The 16,228-nt window shown below is 45.8% G+C and overlaps 1 pseudogene; it reads right to left on the bottom strand.

The window, feature by feature from the left end:
- Window positions 1-558: 558 nt before the first annotated feature.
- Window positions 559-2,929, bottom strand: LOC114701819 (annotated as a pseudogene).
- Between the last annotated feature and the right edge of the window lie 13,299 nt (window positions 2,930-16,228).

Below are 16,228 nucleotides of genomic sequence, written 5' to 3'. Positions count from 1 at the left end.
AAATACAGGCTCTCCAAAACTGAGTGCCTGAGGGGAACTTGGCCTGTTTCAACCTAAGGGGATTCAGAAAATCCAAAGCAGTTTATGGGCTGGAGAGATGGCTTAGAGGTTAAGAGCATCAGCTAATCTTCCAGAGGTCCTGAGTTCAATTCCCAGCAACCACATGGTGGCTCACAACTGTCTATAATTTGATCTGGTTCCTTCTGCATATATGATAAGTAAATCTTTTTTTTTTTTTTTTTTTGTGGATTTTCAAGACAGAGTTTCTCTGTATAGCTTTGGAGCCTGTCCTGGAACTCACTCTGTAGACCAGACTGGCCTTCAACTCACAGAGATCCGCCTGCCTCTGCCTCCCGAGTGCTGGGATTAAAGGTGTGTGCCACCACCGCCTGGCAATAAATCTTAAAAAAAAAAAAAAAGTCAGGGATGGAGCAGGGAAGATTGTCCAGGGGAGATGTTTGGCAATTGAGGTGAAGGCCTTGCCCTCTGCCTGCTGGGGTATCACAGGAAAAGGGCAGCCTTCAGCACCCAAGAGCGGGTCTGGGGCTGCTAGATGCTCTAGGGAGGGGTCTGGAGGGGGCTCCCAGGCTTGCCCTCCAGTGAGATGATGGTACTGCCTGCGCATGGTTTTTCTGCCAGGATGCAGTGGTCCTTGACCTCCTCTTAGCAGTTTGTTCTTAATTCATGACTGATGCCTGATAGCTTCTTGATGGCATCCTTGGAGCTGGCACAGGTCATTCTGCTTTTAAGGGGTGCACTCTCAGAGGCCCAGAAGATAAACATCAGACCCTCCTCGCTCTCCTTGATCTCCTAGATTGCATCATAGAGAGCGTAGAGATAGTTCTTGTCTGGCAGCATCTTGACAAAGGTGGTCTATGGGTCATCCACAGTCTGCCTTGTATCACCTCCTGGCATCTCTATGTCTTCCTCCAGGATGATGCTCTTCTTGTCCTCAGGCAGGAGAACAAACACCGCCTTCTTGTGTTCCTTCACTTCCTTTGGGAATTGAAGGATTTGCGCTCCTTCAAGTCCTCATACACCTTGATGACACACACCATCAGAGAAAGCCACACCTGAGGCCCTGTTTCTGCAAGGAAAGGGAGTCAAGGAGAGCCACAGAAGGCCTGACCTGGTGCAGCCGTTGGGACCTGATTGTCGTTAATTCTTTCCCTTGAGTCAGCTAGAGTAAGTTGGACACAGTAAGGGGCCAGGAACCAGATAGCACACCTACTTACTGAGCAAGCAAAGCTTTGATAAGTATCTATCTGCCTTAGGGGCTGGGGCCGTGACTTAGTTCAGAGTGTTTGAAGTCCTGAATTCCATCCCCATCACCGCCTACACTGGGCACAGTGCTGTACACTTGCAATCCTAGCGCTCAGGAGGTCGGGATAGGAAGATCAGAGGTTCAAGGTAATGTTCAGTTCCATAGCCATCTGGGCTCCGTCAGACTGTAAGCCAGGGTCCTAAAAGGAAGAAAGAAGGCCAGGTGTGGTGCCTTTAATCCCAGCAGAGGCAGGTGGATCTCTGTGAATCTGAAGCCAGTCTGGTCTTGCCAGCAAGTTCTAGGCCATAGTCCACATAATTATACTACAGCGTGTGATACTTGGTAGTGACCATAAGTGACTGTTACTGGTTTGTGTAGTTACTACGCTACGTTAGTCCTCTTTTTAGAGAGTTCTCCTTCTACTGAAAAGAAACCAGATACATGAGCGCCTGTGTTTGTTATGACTGGCTGAGCTCAAGGGATGACCCAGCAGGTAAGAGCACTGGCTGCTCTTGTGGAGGACCCAGTTTGCTTCCTGGTACCCACGTGGCTCCTCATAACCAGATGTAACTCCAACTTCAGGGGGCCCGAAGTTTTGGGCTCTTTGGCCTCCAGGGGCACCAGGCACACACATGGTGCATGTACTCACATGAAAGCGAAACACTCATACCCGTCAAATAGGAACACATCTTTGAATTGTTTGCTTATGTCTATTGTCTGGGAGCAGTGGCTCGCTCGCATTCGCAATCCCAGCCGCCGGGAAGCTGGGGCAAAAGGGTTACCCGCAAACTCAACGTCAGCTGGCCTAGCGTGAGACCCTGTGTCAAAAATAAAATAAACAGCCAGGTGTGTGTGTGTGTGTGTGTGTGTGTGTGTGTGTGTGTGTGTGTGTGTGCGCGCGTGCGCGCACCTTGAATCCCAGCACTCTGGAGGCGGAGGCAGGAGGGTTTCCGAGTTCAAGGCCAGTCTGGTCTACAGAGCAAGTTTCAGGGTTACACAAGGAAACCCTGAGTTGAACACACAGTCGTCCCCCCCCCCCCCCCCCAAAAAGCACATATATTGGAAGGCTGAGGATGGAACTCAGGGGTGCAATGCCTCTTGTCTAGCATGCACGAGTCTCTGGGTTCTGTCCCCCGGGCTGATGAAAAAGGCTGTGTGTATTTAAAGTCGGTTTGAGCCGGACAGAAGGGAGGCTAAAGAAGCAGTGGTGGAGGAGGGGGGGGGGGCGGCCCGCAGTTCGGAACGGCCACTTTAATCCTGCACCTCGGTCCTTGCTCTCGGCTCCGAAGTCCAGGTTCTCTGAATTAGTGAATTTACTTAAGATGCAAAACAGATAAAAATGTAACCTTCTGGACTCCTTCGCTGAGAGCGTGAGCAAAAACAGGGCTTAGGGTCTCTGTTTCTTGCCACCACCCGGGAGGAGATGCTCGCGCGTGCGCCGCGTTTGGTCACTGTGTAACCTTTCATGTGCCCTTATCTGATCTCTCTTCCACCCCAGGCGGGGAAGGGGCCCTGACAGGACTGCATAGGTGGGTGGAGGAGGGGCCGAGGTGCCGGAGACATGCTGAGCTCAGCAGAGCTGTTCCAGTCACTCAGCCTGTTTCCACACTTTAGCTCCTTGCTCGCAGTGTGAACGGCATGTAGGTGCGAGGCAGGTCCAAGCATATTTTTCTTGAAGTGAATGTTAGCACAGGAGGGAGTTGGAATTAATGGGTTTTTATCAAGAAATAGGAGGAGGAGGCGGCGGCGGCTACATGCTATTGATGTAAAACTGACCACAGCTAACCACCTATTTCTCCTTCCTTTGATCGTCTGCCATGATCTCCACCTTTTAAAGTTTTGATTAAACCTATGCATGACGTGGACAATATGGCATCCTGAGAGGCAGGTTTATAGATTTTATAAAATCTAAATTACCTGCAGAAAATCTGGCTTATTTTCACATTGCAAGTAGCTGTAGGGTCAGAGCGCTGGCTCACTGGGTAAGGGTGCTTGCTGACAACCCTGGGGCCTGGAGTGGGCCCCCAGGAAACAGTGTGGAAGAAGAGAACCGACTCCCTCAAACTGTTCTCTGACCCCCCCTCACACACTCACAGGGGGAGGGAGGGAGAGAGAGACAGACGCCTGGATGTGGGCATGGGAGGCTCAGGGAAGCACACTCAAAGCATGGCCAATGGTGTCTTAAAAAGGTTTTCAGTCAAGAGCCTTCTACAATCATCTGACAAGACGGCTCCACAGGTCAAAGCGCTTGCTGTCAGGCCTGACGACCAGAGCACCATCTCCAGAACCCCAGGATGGAAGGAGGGAACTGACTCCTGAAAGTTGTCCTCTGACCTCCACAGGGTTGCACACAAAGTCAAGATGTTTTCACTGTCAAATTTTCGTCTCATTTTTGGGACTCCCAGAAAATAGTGAAACAGGGGAAAGTGAGGTCCTTGAGGATGATGGGAGCTTTCTAGCTTAGACTGGTTTAACGCCAGAGTTACGGTGCCGGAAGCTCACACCCACAAGAAACTTCCACTGAGCGGGTGGCTCTTAGTTCCTACCTTGGGAACTGGGAGCATGAATTTCTCAGACCACAGAGAGGATGAGTTCTTTGGAAAATAATTTAGAACAGGTTCATAGGTGTGAGCTCAAGAGAAAGTGAGCAGAGCTCACTCCCCTATGGTGGGTCCCAGGGAGGGGGCACCATTCAACTTCTGGTGTACAGGCTTTTTATAGGATGTGTGGCAGAAACCTGGCTGAGGCATGGGCGCTGAGCTGTGAGTCCTGTTGACCCACTCATGAGGTATTTATTCATAGGCCTTTCCATCCCAGGCATATGACCGACACACCTGTTGCATCCTCATGTATGGCTTCCATGGTCCTGTAGAGGAAAAGAAAGTATCAAGAAACCTGGAGAGCTGGAGTCCACACTAGGTTTGGAATTTCTGGCCTTGGGGATTTGGTGCACGTGATTAATTTCTGTGATTTGCTCCCTTGTCTAAGGTGTGTAAAGACTCTGAGGTCTCAGCTCTGTGCATCTCAAGACAGCCCAGCCACTTAGGAGCAACTGAAACCAGACAGTTACTTAAAGAACACGCATTTGGACTCTATTTAAACTCTGTTTAATGTTCAGGTTTTGGAGTCTTTGCTGTCCATGTGGTTCAACCCCTTTCAGTGATGGTATTTGCGGCAGATCTGGCTTCAATGTAGGTCTTATCCAGAATAACGACTCCTAGAGCTGCCTCAATAGGAATGTGGCTCTCTTTCACTTGAGAAGAAGTTACTTTAGTCAATCCAGAGAGCAGCTGACAGCTCAACCCTTTTTGTTCTTCCTTTTTACTAGTTTGGTCTTTCAACGTACATATTTGAAAACCCACATCTCTACAGATAGGATGAGGCACCTACAATAATTTAAGGTGCAACACTTCAAAAAGTTATATAGAGCTGGGAGGGGAAAGCTGACAATTATGTGGGGAATTCTATCGTTTCTAATGGGGATTAGATGCCTCCAAGCAAACCAAGAAGACACTAGGCTGCTGAGGACTGACCGAGGCACAGGGGTAAATGACCATTCCCATTGAGTGACTTTAGGGGCTTCTTTTACAAATTGTGAATTTAGCAGCCCATCCCCTGGGTAGATTCCCAGGCTGCAGCCACATTCCAGCCCTATCTCCACTGCACACACTGAAAGCCAGAGCTAGAGAGGGAAGCTTAGAAACTAGGAATTTATTTCTTTTTGCTGTAGTTCCACTAGAGGGCTTTTCATTTAAGTTGTCCTTCTTGGGAGTAAACAGAAAGCTACCTTGAATCCCGATAACGCTTCCTTGGTTTGGTAGAGATAAGAGAAATTTGCCTTAAAGCAACGAGTTGATTTTTTTTTTTAAATTATTTTATTTTTGTAAAATCTTTGGGCCAGGCACGTCTTTAATCTCGACACTTGGGAAACAGAGGCAGGTGGACCTCTGGGAGTTTAAGGCCAGCCAAGGCTACACAGTGAGACCTTTTCTAAAAAACAAAAAACAAAAAACAAAAAACAAAGGAAAACACTTATTAGATTAAAGGACAGCTTGTGCGTCACCTCTCTTTCTACCTTGTGGGTTGGAGGACTCAAACCCAGGTCCCCAGGCTGGGTGGCATGTCCCTTTATCCGCTGAACCACCCCGTAGGCAGCAATGAGATGGCTTTAATGTAGGTTAGCTTTGGATGTTTGCTCTTTGTTTATTTTTTTCTGAGACAGGGTTTCTCTATGTACCCACCGTGGCTGTCCTGGATCTTGCTCTGTAGACCAGGCTGGCCTAGAACTCACGCAGATCTGCCTGCCTCTGCCTCCTGAGTGCTGGGATTCCTTGCGCCACCACTCAGGGATGGTTTGTTGTCGTTGTTGTTATTTTAATGTTTGCTTTTTGTTCTGAGACAGTCTGGGTTCGAGGGCCAGGCTGGTTTCAAACTCATGATCTTTCTGCCTTATTCTGTCAAAAATGCTGGGATTGTCTGTTTATTTTTAGGACCTGGTTGATGTGTGTTGTTAAAGGAGAAGTGTATCAGTTTCTACAGTGTCTGTAATGTCATAGGAATATTAAAATCTGTCTTGTGTGCTATTTGAAATGATACTGATTAATAAATGGCTGACTCCTTTCTGCTGGGGACTTGTGGCCATTGTCCTTCTCTGAGGTGTTGTCTAGAAGCTCACTTACCCAGACCTAAGCCAAATGATGTCTACCAGAAAAACAATAAGAATATTTAAAAAAAAAAACAAACCTTTTCTTCCAGAGTATCTATTATATAGTTTAACTGCTCAGTGTTATCTCACATAATGGTCCTTAAGACAAGTAAACTTGACATCAACATTTGAAAATGAGGTTGTTTCTGTCCAAGATACAGATTTCTATCTTTTAACACACAACTGGGGAACCGGGGTGTCAGACAGCTGGTTAAGTGCTTGTCTAGCACACAGAAAGCCCTGGTTAGATGCTCAGAACAACATAGACCTGGTGTGGGAGTGCACACCTGTAATCCTAATGCTCAGCAAGCAGAAGCCGGAGGCTCAGGGGTTCAGGGTCACAGTTACATACTTTTTTTAAAAAATTATTTTTGTCCATTGGTGTTTTGCCTGCATGTATGTCTGTGTGAGGGTGCTGGACCCTTTGAACTAGAGTTGCAGACAGTTGTGAGCTGCTGTGTGGATGCTGGGCATTGAACCTCGATCCTCTGGAAGAGCAGCCAGTGTCTCTTCTGAGCCATCCATCTCTCCAGCTCTCAGTTACGTAGTTTTAGGCTAGCCTGGGCTGCATGACAGTTGTCTAAAAAATGGACGAACATCTCCCAAAGGAGCAAAGACAAAAATTATTAGAGAAACTGATAACTTGGGGGTTACTGTTTCCTAGACAATAACGGGCTGAGCAGCGGCCAAATTTTACAGAAGAGCAAAAATGACCCATGGTAACTAATTCATGTTGCCAGCTGAGGCCTTAGAGTTCGAGAGTCCTGTCTGAGGATGAGATTTGGTTGAGGACTGTGTGATGGACTGTGAACGCAGCCGAGATGTTTGGAGCTGTTGTCAGAGAGGTGGACTGACCCTCGAACTTGTGGGGAGGAACCTAGACTTTGGATCCCCCAGGTCTTGGCTGCAACCCTTGTTTTGACACTTACCCTGTCTCGGAATGTAGGGGGCGTTGCGTAAATGGCCTTGAGCTCCTTCCTCTTGGGCAATGAGGCTCCTGTGGGGTCCCTGAGAGAGGTGACGGTGAGTGGCAGAGTGATTGGCTTCAGAATGAAGTTTCTCTAATTAAGAAATCCCCCAGATACTTTCTATCACACCCCAGCTACTTTCAGTAAGTTGTCCATGGGGCATTTACTGAAATCCTAGTATGTTAGCTATTATTATCAACTTGTTATAATCAACTGAGTCGCTCCAGATTGTTCTCTCGGCCCCTAGCTCTGCGCATGTGAGACGAGCGCTTGACCAGTAAACCACGCTCCTACGTCTTCAGAACTTCAAATCATTGCTTCTTCCATAAAAGTCTTCCGAGGAAGTCGCAGTGATGGCCTTCCAGCCGAATGAGGCTTCTTCCAGTGCTTGGCTAGATTTCTGTCTTCACTGTATCCATGCTCAAAACAATAAGAAAATACTTTCAAAGCAAAAACAAGCCCAAACTAAATCACATGGAAAGATTAAGAATACCTTTTTACTAATGTATGGGCAAGAACAGAGTTAGGTCAATTTTTCTGCAATGGGAAAATCGATTTGATCTAGAAAACCTTCTCGTAGGTATACGTTTTATGAGTGAAACTGATAATAAAGCCAGAAGGAAGCTTATAATAATTGGCTGCAAATGCACCTGGCTTCAAGCCCTCCCTTACATTGTCCATATGGGTCTGAGAACTAGAAGTTAGTACTATGTCTTCTCCAGTGTTAGTTTCTCTCTCTGGCTGCACAGTAGAACCACCTGGAAGCTTTTAAAAATCACTGTGTCCTCTGCTCCCCTTCCAGAGATCCCGACTGAACTGGTCTGATGAGTTTCTGCTTCATGATCTTTAATTTGGGGTGCTGAGAGCTGAACCCAGGCCCCTGTACATGCTAGGCCGGTGCTCCCCCACTGAGATATATCCCTAGACACTTCTTAAGAAAATTTACTTTGTGTATATCATGGATTCGCTTACTGTGTCTACGTGCACTACACGCATGCAGTGTCCATGGAGCCCCATCTCATAGACGAGTCTTCATTACCCTGGTGTTTGCAATTCTAGGTCAATCCTTTCCTTGGAAGAATAGAAGCCTTCACATTTTTTTTTTTTTTTTTTTTTTTTTTTTGGCTGTACTGAGCTGTGCTGAGGTGTGTGTGTGTCAGGGTGGTGGTGGAGAGAGGGAGGGAGGGAGGGAGGGAGTAGGGGGGCTGTTGCCTGACAAGACTGTTTTGGTTCTAGTAGTGGGAAGGTCTTGCAGCACTGGTTGGAGATTATCGCCTTTCTTTTCAAGGCTCTCCTGGGCAGCACTGCCCAGTTGGACAGTGGCACCCTGCAGCCATGACTGTCCACAGAGCCTCAGAGCCCTGCCAACTTGCGATGTGTACAAAGGCAGCAGCAGCAGGAGCTGAGCATTTTCTCTGCTAACTTCCTCCGTGGTTTATCATCGAGTAAAACAGTTACCTTAATCGTCTCAGGGTCCAAGGGTTGAGGCTTTACTCCCTTCTGACAGATGGTTTTCTGGAAAGATTTCTAAGAAAACATCTTGGCAAAGGGGTAAAAAATTGACTATTCAGTGACCATCAGGCTGGGAGGCTCACAACCTTTGGACCACAGACACAGGTCACGTACTTTGGCTGTCATATAGGATTTCTGGGAACCAGCACATTCTTATTAACTGAAGATACTAAAATTCAGTCATCAAGTAGGCTAGAGGTGGGTAGAGAGGCATATCTTAGTAAAATCATAGATTATTTCTATGCGTTTTATTTAAACCACCAATAGTATGGCTATTGATCAGTCCAACTTAGATGTATCTTCATGGAAAACAGTGTTTTCTCTTAGGTACAGAGTCTCACTCTGTAGCTCAGGCTGGCTTCCAGCTTGGTAATTCTCAGCCTTTCAAGAGTTTAGATTGTAGGTGTGTGCCACCATGCCTTGCTGAAGTTTTGGTCATTTAGTAGTTGGGGTCCTGAGTATCAAACCAAGACCTTGCATATAATATGTGCTCTACCTTTGAGTCATCCCCCAGCCTACATGTTTATCATATTTCTTTTCTTTCTTTTTTTTTTCTCTTGGGGTTGGGAGAAGGGAAGAGAGTATTGGGGTTTGAACTCAGGGCCTTGTAGGTAAGGGTCCTAGTACTGAACCAGGTTGTGGTGGTATTGTGTTCCCCAAAATATTGTGTACCCTAATAAATTTGTCTGGGGTCAGAGAACAGAAAAGCCACTAGATACTTAGGCTAGAAAATGTTGGCACTCACGTCTTTAATCCTAGCACTCTAGAGGTAGAAATCCCTCTGGATCTCTGTGAGTTCAAGGCCACATTGGAAATGGCCAGGCATGGCGACACACGACTTTAATCCCAGGGAGTGGTGGTAGAAAGCAAAAAGGTAGATAAGGCGTGAGGACCAGAAACTAGAAGCATTTGGCCTGGTTAAGCTTTCAGGCTTCTAGCAGCAGTTCAGCTGAGACCCATTCTGGATGAGGACTCAGAGGCCTCTAGTCTGAGGAAACAGGACCAGCTGAGGATCTGGCGAGGTGAGGTAGCTGTGGCTTGTTCTGCTTCTCTGATCTTCCAGCATTTACCCCAATACCTGGCTCAGGTTTGATTTTATTAATAAGAACTTTTAAGACTCCTGCTACACCAGGTCCTCAGACATTTTTGTAGTTTCCATTTTGAGATAGTCTAGCTGAGTTGTCCAGGCTGGCTTTAAACTCACTCTGTAACTGTGACAGGCCTTGAATTGGTGACTCTCTAAAGTAGCTGAGGTTACAGGCTGTGTCACCATGCCTGGCTAGACTGTATAACTTTGAATGTACTTTGGTCCATCGGTTCATAGCACTCACCAAACTGTAGAAGATCAAGTTGGATGAGAACATGTTACTATTAAAATTCAATGTTTGGGAAGGGGTGGGTGGTGGGGGTGGGTGGGAGGGGGGAGAACAAGGGAATCCAGGGCTGATATGTAAAATTAAATTTAATAAATAAATTTAAAAAATGAAAAAAAAATTCAATGTTTATGATTACTCATGATTTGTAGCTTATACCACAGAGGGACAGGAAGTGCGACATGCAAGTTCTTTGTTCTCAGTGATTCCTTTTTTGGTGGTGGTGGTGGTAGGGATTGAGCCCAAGGCCTTGGGTATACGTAATCACAACCCTAGCTCTCCAATAATTCATTTTGTCCCCCAGGCAAAGTCTTCCTAAATAGCCCTGATTCGCCTGGCATGAACTGTGTACCTAGGCTGGCTCAGTCATTCCTTGGAACTGTGGTGTAGTGTGGTCTGTGTCCAACACCCTCTCTGGCTTACACTTCCTTCCTCTGTACCCTCCCTCGACTCTCCCCTTGGTTCAACATCTCCGCTGAATCACGGAATCATCACACATTAAAACTTTTGCTGCCCTGCCAAGGAACAGTCTGATGGTCCCCTCCTTCATCACCCTGGTTTTGTTGTTGTTGTTGCAGTCTCCTAACATCCAGAACCACAATGCCCAGCTGACCTTAGACTTTTAATCCTCCTGCTTCAGCCTCCAGGATGGTGGAATTGTAGGAATGTAACACCACACCTATCTATCTCTTAAGTAGTTTTATCAATGAAATATTTTTGAGGTAATTTATGACACTGGTCTCCAAAAACATCTTCAAGATAAGAACCTGGATATAAATAATGTGTGACTAGGAGATTCTGAGCAGATAAAAGTAAGTACTTGTCATAGCTGGGTGTGGTCATGCATGTCTGCAATACCAGCACTGGGGAGACAGAGGCAGAAGGGTCAGGAATTCAAGGTCATCCTCAGCTACACGAGACCCCTGTCTCAAAAAACAACCAAACCATCTCTGCTTCCTCAAAATACTTTGCTACATAGGCTATTAAGAACTAAATATACTACATAAATGACTATTATTCCTCTCTCGTCAGCCATATGAATTGCTTATATTCAGCTGACAATGTTCTCTCAGATTTATCCCCCTAAAGGAAATTATATATTTCCTCCCTGCTTCTAGAGCAATCGGTGGTGTGAACACAGTGGGTATATTTATCAGCCTATATTGCTTTAGCAGGCCATAATTCACGCCCCCACCACACACACACACACACACACACACACACACACACACACACACACGCACACGGAGGGAGAGAGGGCACCTGATATTCAATAGGCCTAGACAGGCTAATACAGAGCCTAACTCCATCAACCATCTGAAAAGTCCTTCAGGATTTTTGTATTCTGTGAATCATTGTTTGTATTTCTTTGAGCTTTTTGTTGTTGTTTTGTTTTGATTTGGTTGTGAGAGAGGTTCTCATTGGAACTTACTATGTAACCCATGTGAGCTTTGAACTTGTGGCAATCCACCTGTCTCACCCTCCTGGGTGTTGGACTTATAGGAGTGAGCCACCTTGTCCAGCTTTTAAAAAAAAAAAAATTAAAAAAACTGAGATTACAATATAATGACCTTATTTTCTCTTTCCCTTTCCTCCCTCTACACTTTCTCACATGCCCTTGTTCTCTTCCAAATTCATGGCCTCTGTTTTCATTGATTGTTATTACATGCGTATATAGATACAGATACATACATAAATATACTATGACCTGCTCAGGCTGTACAGTGTTACTTGTATGTACATTTTCAGGGCTGTCCACTTGGTATTGGATAAGCAATTGGTGTGCTCGTCCCTGGAGGAGACAGTTTCTCCTCCTCTCAGCATTCTTTACTTTCCTATACTTCTTTGTGTAGGGTTGAGTCCTCATAGGCTTTCCCTCATAGTGAGTCTACTGTTGTCCTTGTTCAGCTCAGGTTTAGACAGTCATGCTGGGGAGACCTGACGGGTGTAGCTGCTGACATTCCTGAGAGACACAGTCTCACAACAGACTCCCATATCCTCTGGCTCTTGCAATTCCTCTTCCAGCTCCCTCTTCCCTAATGTTCCCGAGCCTTAGGTTCGGGAGCTGTTTTGTGGCTGTCTCTGTCTCCATTGGAACTGGGCTTCACAGCCGCGTTTTGACTGGTTGTGGTTTTCTTTACTGGTTTCCATTTGTTGCAAAAAGAAGTTTCGTTAATTTTTTTGTTTGTTGTTCTTTTCTTTCTTTCTTCCTTCCTTCCTTCCTTCCTTCCTTCCTTCCTTCCTTCCTCCCTCCCTCCCTCCCTCCCTTCCTTCCTCCCTCCCTTCCTCCCTCCCTCCCTTCCTTTCTTCCTCTCTTTTTGACAAGTGATGAGGATTAAACTTCTTTACAGGTATAAGTTGTTTTTTTTTAATATTTACTTTATTATTATTATTAGTGTACATGAGATGATGCTTGCTGGGGCAGGCAGGTAGAGGTCAGAGGACAATTCTGTAGAGCTGGTTCTCTCCTGCCACCTTCATGTTGGTTCTGAAGATTAAACACCAAGTGTGGGTTCATGTGTCACATGCCTTTTTACCTGCTGAGCATCTTGCCAGCCCTTTCTGGGTTTTATTTTGGCCTTTTTTTTTTTAAATTAGTGATAAATTAATGATAATGCTTCTGTTGCTGAAGCTAGTACCAATCTGTTGCTATTAGTCAATGTGAGAATACCTGCAGTTGCTGTTTTAGTGCTGGGTACTGAACCCCAGGACCTGTGCACAAGCCTTCTACCATTACCCTATACCCTAACCTCAATTTATACCATCCCTTCGTTTTTTTGCTTTAGTTTGAGACAGAGTTTTTCTGTGTAACAGATCTGGCTGTCTTGGAGCTCATTCTGTAGAACAGATGGGCCTTGAACTTACAGAGATCCCCTGCCTCTGACTCCCCAATGCTGGGATTAAAGGTGTGCGCCATCACCGCCAGGCTTACTATCTCATTTCTAGCTAAACTCTTTTTTTCCCTTTTATTTTATTTTACAATACCATTCAGTTCTACATATCAGCCATGGGTACCCCTGTTCTCCCCCTCCCACCCCCTCCCCTTACCCCCTCCCACGCCCCATCCCCACCTCCTCCAGGGCAAAGCTTCCCCCGAGGACTGTGATCAACCTGGTAGACTCAGTCCAGGCAGGTCCAGTCCCTTCCTCCCAGACTGAACCAAACGTCCCTGCATAAGCTCCAGGTTTCAAACAGCCAACTCATGCAATGAGCACAGGACTTGGTCCCACTGCCTAGTTGCCTCCCAAACAGATCAAGCCAATCAACTGTCTCACCTATTCAGAGGGCCTGATCCAGCTGGGGGCCCCTCAGCCTTTGGTTCATAGTTCATGTGTTTCCATTCATTTGGCTAATTTTTTTTCAATAATTGAGTAGAACCGAAATTTATTATAAGCCACAGTCATCCTAGGGACCTCCATGCTGTATATATAGCCTCCATGGTTCTATGGTTTGTGGTCTGATTGTTCTTTATTTTATATCTAGAATCCACTTATGAGTGAGTACATACCATGACTGTCTTTCTGGGTTTGGGTTATCTAACTCAGGATGATTTTTTCTAGTTCCATCCATTTGCCTGCAAATTTCATGCTTTCATTGTTTTTCTCTGCTGAGTAGTACTCCATTGTGTATATGTACCACATTTTTTTCATCCATTCTTCCATTGATGGGCATCTAGGTTGTTTTCAGGTTCTGGCTATTACAAGTAGTGCTGCTATGAACATAGTTGAGCATGTATCTTTATGGTATGAATCAGCATTCTTTGGGTATATGCCCAAGAGTGGGATGGCTGGGTCTTGAGGTAGTTCGATTCCTAATTTTCTGAGAAACCGCCATACTGATTTCCACAGTGGTTGTACAAGTTTACATTTCCACCAACAGTGGAGGAGTGTTCCCTTTGCTCCACATCCTCTCCAACATTGACTGTCATTGGTGTTTTTGATCGTAGTCATTCTGACAGGTGTAAGGTGATATCTCAGAGTCGTTTTGATTTGCATTTCTCTGATGATTAAGAATGTTGAGCATTTCTTTAAATGTCTTTCAGCCATTTGTGATTCTTATTTTGTGAATTCTCTGTTTAGCTCTTTAGCCCATTTTTTAATTGGACTGTTCAGTATTTTGATGTCTAGTTTCTTGAGTTCTTTATATACTATGGAGATCAGTCCTCTGTCAGATGTGGGGTTGGTGAAGATCTTTTCCCATTCTGTTGGCTGTCTTTTTTGTCTTATTGACTGTGTCTTTCACCCTGCAAAAGCTTCTCAATTTCGAGAGGTCCCATTTAGGTCTGTTCTAGCTAAACTTTTAACTGCTTCAGGGAGCATTCCTTGAGAGTGGAGCCTGGCCTGCTTTTGATTTCATGGGCCTTTCTCTCTCCAACACACACACACACACACACACACACACACACACACACACACACGTGTACACACATGTACAGACACACACACACATGTACAGACACGTACAAACTAGATCTGTCCACGTTACATGTTTCTTTGAAGAAAGACTTTCCTAGGTGTTATTACCAAGAGAAAGCTGAGCTACTTAGTATGACCCTGTTTCCAAAAGAGAGACACCGAGGAAGGAAAAGGAGGAAGAACAGAAAGGAAGAGGAGGAGGAGGAGGAGGAAGGGGGCTGGTGAGATGGCTTAGCGAGCGAGGCCATCATGACTGATAACCCGAGTTTGATCCCTAGGACCCACATGGTGGAGGGAGAGAACCGACCCTCACAGGTTGTCTTCTGATCTCCACATGCATGCTATGGCCCATGTTCTCCTCACCCACCACACAAATGAGTAAATGTAATAAAAACTTAAAAAGAAAAAGTATCTGTGAGTAGTGGTGGTGGTGAGAACTAAAATTAGGATGTATGAGAGAGCTACCAGGACACCTGCTGCTCTGTGTGCTTAAACAATGCGAATAAGTACGAGTTCTAGCATTGAATTTGTAATGTCTTTGTTTTAACACCCTTTCTTCTCTCTGGTATTGGGGGCAGTTGTCTGGTTACTAACTGACAGAGCTGTATGAACAAGAAGGGGTACCAGAAAGCAGGTTTTCATGCTGGGGATGGAAGACAGAAGCACAGATGGAAACCAGCCAGCTCTCAGACAGAGGGGGAAAGGCATGGAGGTGGGAAGTAAGCTTGTCTTTATCTCCCTCCTCAAAGGGCCCTGCTGGAAGAAAAGAATTTGCAGAGCAGGGTGGTGGTGGGCACGGCAGGCAGAGCCAGGCGGATCTCTGGGAGTCTGAGGCCAGCCCGGTCTACAGAGCGAGATCCAGGACAGGTACCAAAACTACACAGAGAAACTCTGTCTTGAAACAAAGAAAACAAACAAACAAACAACAACAACAACAAAAGAATTTGCAGAACTTGTTTCCCAAGCCTGTGTCCAAAAGCCTCCTCAACTTTCCCATCTGAAAAACTGTAAAGATGTTGACTACGGTTATGTAAGCTAAAAAGAAGCATTTATTTATTTATTCATTTATTTACTGGTGATAATAGCGATCAAGCCTGGTGCCTCATGCTCCCATGGCAAGCGCTCTGCTAACTAAGTCTTAGCGTCTTATCCTGAGCTTTGAGTCTAGCTGTGGAAGTAGGAAATTGGTTATAACAAGGCATTCCCAAAGCTACTTAGTTAAATAATGTTTTCTCTCACTTTGTATTTGCCGTGGTCGGGTGAGGTCCAGTGGCAGCAAGTGCCAGGTTCCTGTCTCTCTGCTACCCAGCTTCCCAAACACTTGGTTTGAGAGGGTCTCACGATGCAGTTCTGGATCTTCGGGTGTAGTTGCTGTGTAGCCTGTAGCAGGAATCTTAAAGAGTCTTGTTAATAAAATCAAACCTGAGGCCAGGTATTGGGGTGAACGCTGGAAGATCAGAGAAGTAGAACAAGCCACAGCTACCTCACCTTGCCAATTCCTCAGCTGATCCTGTTTCCTCAGACTGGAAGCCTCTTTGTCGTCATCCCAATGGCTCTCAGCTGAACTGCTGCTCAAAAGCCTAAAAGCTTAACTGACTGACCAAAAGCTTCTAGTTTATGGTCCTCACGCCTTATATACCTTTCTGTCTTTGCCATGGCTCCCTGGGATTAAAGGCTCCCTTTCTGGGATTAAAGGCGTGAGTCACCATGCCTGGCTGTTTTCAATGTGGCCTTGAACTCACAGAGATCCAGAGGGATTTCTGCCTCTGGAGTGCTAGGATTCAAGGCATGTGCTACCACTGCCTATCCTCTATGTTTAATATTGTGGCTGTTCTCTTCTCTGACCCCAGATAAGTTTATTAGCATGCACAATATTTTGGGGAACACAATACCACCACAGTAACCTAAAGTGACCTCAAACTCATGGCAATCCTCCTGTCTCAGCCAACTCAGTGTTGGGGTCATGGCATGCACCACCATGCCTGGCTCTT

This window comes from Peromyscus leucopus, chromosome 4 (genome assembly GCF_004664715.2).
Source record: "Peromyscus leucopus breed LL Stock chromosome 4, UCI_PerLeu_2.1, whole genome shotgun sequence".
NCBI lineage: Eukaryota > Metazoa > Chordata > Mammalia > Rodentia > Cricetidae > Peromyscus > Peromyscus leucopus.
The sequence above is the reverse complement of the archived record's forward strand: the minus strand, read 5'-3'. Positions and strand labels throughout refer to the sequence as shown.